This window comes from Otolemur garnettii, unplaced genomic scaffold (genome assembly GCF_000181295.1).
Source record: "Otolemur garnettii isolate 467f Iridium unplaced genomic scaffold, OtoGar3 scaffold00032, whole genome shotgun sequence".
Lineage (NCBI taxonomy): Eukaryota > Metazoa > Chordata > Mammalia > Primates > Galagidae > Otolemur > Otolemur garnettii.
In genome coordinates this window covers 8801042-8805836 of record NW_003852427.1, presented here as the reverse complement: position 1 = coordinate 8805836, position 4795 = coordinate 8801042, and the positions used below count along the sequence as shown (strand labels likewise).

The 4795-nt window shown below is 43.3% G+C and overlaps 1 long non-coding RNA gene and 1 other non-coding gene across 2 annotated transcripts in view; one reads left to right on the top strand and one right to left on the bottom strand.

Moving 5' to 3' along the window:
* LOC111725148 overlaps positions 1-4795 on the top strand; it is a 73979-nt gene that overhangs the window by 39980 nt on the left and 29204 nt on the right. The gene's annotated exons all lie outside the window — the stretch shown is intronic.
* Positions 584-685, bottom strand: LOC111725185. The gene has a single exon (XR_002773313.1). It is a non-coding gene; the product is annotated as a U6 spliceosomal RNA (small nuclear RNA).

The window sequence follows — 4795 nt, the reverse complement described above, 5'->3', positions numbered from 1 at the left end:
ACAGCTCACAGCAACCTCCAGCTCCTGGGCTCAAGCGAGTCTCCTGCCTCAGCCTCCCAAGTAGCTGGGACCACAGGTGCCTGCCACAATGCCCAGCTATTTTGGTTGCAGCCATCATTGTTGTTTGGTGGGCCCGGGCTGGATTCGAACCCTCTACTTATAGGTGTATGTGACTGGTGCCTTAGCCACTTGAGCCATAGGCGCCAAACCTGCTCTTCCAACTTCTGACCTCAAGCATTTTTCCTGTTGTTAGCCTTCCAGAGTGCTAGGATAATAGGCATTAGCTACTACAACCAGACAGATTTTCTTTTTCTTTATTATTTTTTCTGTAAAGACAGAGTCTCACTTTATCGCAGTTGGTAGAGTGCCATGGCATCACAGCTTACAGCAACCTCCAGCTCCTGGGCTTAGGCGATTCTTTTGCCTTAGCCTCCTGAGTAGTTGGGACTACAGGCACTCACCACAATGCCTAGCTATTTTTTTTGTTGCAGTTTGGCCGGGGCCGGTTTTGAACCTGCCACCCTCTCGGTATATGGGGCCGGCTCCCTACTCACTGAGCCACAGGTGCTGCCCTTTTTTTTTTAAAACTGTGGCATGCTTCATGAATTCGAGTGTCATCCTTGCACCAGGACCATGCTAATCCTCTCTGTATTGCTCCAAATTTAATGTGCTGCTGAAGCCAGTATAGGGTCTAAGTTTTATATTTAAGGTTTTAAGAATTATTAATGAGTAGTGACTATTATATACCTCTCATGACTACAAATCTGTTATTTTTGTGAGATGTCTTCAAAGCTGTCTTTTCTCCTGCTTCTGCATAACCAAGAGAGACTTGTTTCTTTAAAATTGTAACGGGACCTGGGAATAAATGAGTGAGCACCAGCCTGATTTTAAACATTCCTTCCCTTTCCTTCCTTTCCCCTTCTCCTTCTCCCTCCTCTTCCCCTTTCTTTTCCCTTTTTTTTTTTTTTTTTTTGATGTGTTCTCACTCTCTTCCCCCACCCCCACCCCAGAGTGCTGTGGCATCATCATAGCTCACTGCAACTTCAAATGCCTGGGGTCAGGTGATCCCCCTGCTGCAGCCTTCTGAGTAGCTGGGACGTTATGCCTTTGTTTTCTGCCTCCTTTTATTCTTAATATTTTCTTTGAGGTTTGGTGCCTGTAGCTCAGTAGCCAGGGTACCAGCCACATACACCAGAGCTGGTGGGTTTGAACCCAGCCCAGGCCTGCCAGACAACGACAACTGCAACCAAAAAATGGCCAGGCGTTGTGGCAGGCACCTGTAGTCCCAGCTACTTGGGAGGCTGAGGCAAGAGAATTGCTCAAGCCCAAGAGCTTGAGGTTGCTGTGAGCTGTGATGTAATAGTACTCTACCCAAGATGACATAGTGAGACTCTGTCTCAAAAAAAAAAAAATTGGGCGGTGCCTGTGGCTCAGTGAGTAGGGCGCCAGCTCCGTATACCAAGGGTGGTGGGTTCAAACCTGTCCTCTGCCAAACTGCAGCAAAAAAATAGCCGGGCATTGTGGTGGGTGCCTCTAGTCCCAGCTACTTGGGAGGCTGAGGCAAGAGAATCACCTAAGCCCAAGAGCTGGAGGTTGCTGTGAGCTGTGACACCATGGCACTCTACTGAGGATGACAAAGTGAGACTCTGTCTCTTCAAAATATATATATACACTTATATATTTTTTTCTTTGAATTCATCAAATGCTTAATGCTTCTCAGGTCTTAGCATATGTTCTTTCTTTGGATGCCTAGCTAACTTCCTCTCTTCCTTTAAATCTCTCTTTTTCTTTTTTTTTTTTTTGTTAAACAGGCCTGGGCTGGGTTGGAACCACCACCCCTCGTGCATGGGGGCCGGGTCTCTAATGTCGCAGCTCGCAGCAACCTCAAACTCTTGGGCTTAAGTGATCCTTTTGCCTCAGTCTCCCAAGTAGCTGGGACTACAGGCTATAGGCGCCCATCACAACGCCTGGCTGTTTTTTTAGAAATGGGGTCTTGCTTTGCTTAAGCTGGCCTTGAACGCCTGAGCTCAGGCTATCCACCTATGTTGGCCTCCCAGAGTGGTAGGATTTCAGGTATGAGCCACTGTGCCTGGCCCCGTAAATCTCTTTTAAAATATCACCATCTTGGCTTTATCTGCTTTAATTTCCATGCTTTGTACCCTTGCAGTTGTTTGTGAAAATACAGTAATTCTAGTCAGAAAGCGATAAGAGGAGAAAGGGCTGTGAATTTGCTCATTTCTACCAGGGAATACGCTGTGCCATGTAGTGAAAAAAGATGACTGCTGTTGAGTTGCAGCAGAAGTGAATGACTTGCTGGGGTCATAATTGTTGTTTCATCAATTTTACCTTCCCCCTTTTATAGTTGGGTAGTTCTGTTTAGAGGTAGAAGGGTGATAAGGAAAACATAGTAATATTGGGCTGACTTTTACTGAGGGAGGAGGATGTGTGCGTTTTGCTCATGGCCTTACTGCTACCTAAGACTGTATAAATTAAATTAGTAAAGCCTAAATTGCTAAAACAGATTGAAAATGAGTAATGGGTCAGACACAATAGGCATTTATTTCTCTCTCTTAGAACAGTTACAGTGTATGGTCCTCAATGGTGGGTGGTTCTTTCCCAAGTAATTTATTCCATCTTGTGACTCTCTTATCCCCTTTGACCAGTGGAAGAGGAAAGAGGAGGTGTAAGCGCCACATCAGCTTTCTTAAAAGCCCTGACCATAACTGGGCCAGGTCCTTTCCACTCAACATTCTTTTGGAGAGAACTGCTAATTGCACAGGAAATTGAAATGTGTAGTCTGCCAACTACCCAGCCACAATCCCCTAACTGGAGAATGAAAAGCATTCTCTATTACAGTGACCTTTGTACAATCATCTTATTTCTATAGATCTCAGTTTCTAAAGTATAGAGATCTATACTGAGAAGATTTACAACACATACACCCTTTTTCTTAGTGATTAAATTTAAAAGGCACAAAGTGTCTCTGTTGTTTCTCCATTTACCTTGTTTCAACTCAGTTTTGAGGGAATGTGAGATGTTAAAGATAGTTTTTTTGGAGACAGAGCCTCAAGCTGTTGCCCTGGGTAGAGTACTGTAGCATCACAGCTCACAGCAACCTCCAACTCTGGGCTTAAGCAGTTCTCTTGCCTCAGCCTCCCAAGTAGCTGGGACTACTGGGGCCTGCCATAACACCAGGCTATTTTTTGGTTGTAGTTGTCATTTGGCAGGCAGAGGCTGGATGTGAACCTGCCAGCTCTGGTGTATGTGGCTGGCGCCTTAGCCACTTGAGCTACAGATGCCAAGCCTAAAGGTAGTTTTAATCATTGTCTGCTCTCTAGCTTTACCCAAGTTCTGGGTGTAAACTGCCTCATAGTCTTAGAGCAGCACCTGGAAGGTTATTATGTGAGATGAAGTAATGCTGAGGTTATGTGCTAGTATGAAATTATAAATATGTTACTATGGTATTAGTTACTTTTGAAATGTTAAGCTGAGAATGTGTTTATTCTACATTTTCTTTGGAAAATTTAAGAATTTTAAATACAGGTATGCTTAAAAATAAGAAAGTTGACATCAATTTATTCATAAATTTGTATGGTGTTAGCATTATGAGTTCAAGGAAATTGTCTTGATAGTTTTTGTAACTGAAATTTGATACAGAACAAAGTTGACTGATGGAGTTGAATTTATTTATTTATTTTATTTATTTTTGTTGCAGTTTGGCCAGGGCCGGGTTCAAACCAGCCATCCTCGGTATATGGGGCCACTGCCCTATCCACTAAGCCATAGGTGCCTCCCAATGGAGTTGAATTTTTATATGAAGATACAGTTTTTAAAATTCATTGAACCTATTCTGCCTTTTTCTTTGGAAATGATAACATTAAAGATTAATGTGGGCTGGGCGTGGTGGCTCATGCCTATAATCATAGTGCTTGAGTGACTGAGGTGGGTGGATTGCCTGAGCTCTCAGGTTTCAGACCAGCCTGAGCAAAGTAAGACCCTGTCTCTACAAATTGAAAAACTATCTAGGTGTTGTGTGGCAGGTCCCTGTAGTCCCAGCTACTTGGGAGGCTGAGGTAAGAGAATCACTTAAGCCCGAGAACTGGAGGTTGCTGTGAGCTGTGATGCTATGGTACTCTACTGAGGGGACAAAGTGAGACGCTATCTTAAAAAAAAGATTAAAGTAATTTAATTTCTTTTTTTTATTCTACAAAACAATAATTTTAGTTTTTATTTTAAATTCTCAATTCTGGGGCAGTGCCTATGGCTCAGTGAGTAGGGCGCCAGCCCCATGTACCAAGGGTGGTGGGTTTGAACCCAGCCCCGGCCAAACTGCAACCAAAAAAAAAAAAAAATAGCTGGATGTTGTGGCTATTGTGGCGCCTGTAGTCCCAGCTACTTGGGAGGCTGAGGGAAAAGAATCACCTAAGCACAGGAGCTGGAGGTGGCTTTGAGCTGTGACACTACAGTACTCTATAGTCAAGGGTGATAAAGTGAGACTCTGTCTCTAAAAAATTAAATAAATAAATAAATTCTCAGTTCTGTTTAAATTTCAGTACAATTTTGGTCTGAGCAATGGTGATTAAAGTTCTTTGTTGATGATACACTGAAGTTATATGTATATATGAGTGTTAGAAGAAATTTGTCCTGTAAGAAATGTCTTGCCTGAACCCCTAGCTACTTGGGAGGCAGAGGCAGGAGGATTGCTTGAACCCAAGAGTTTGAGGTTGCTTCCAGCTAACGCCAAATGTTCTGACCTAGACAACAGAATGAGCCTCTGTCTATAAAAAAAAAAAAA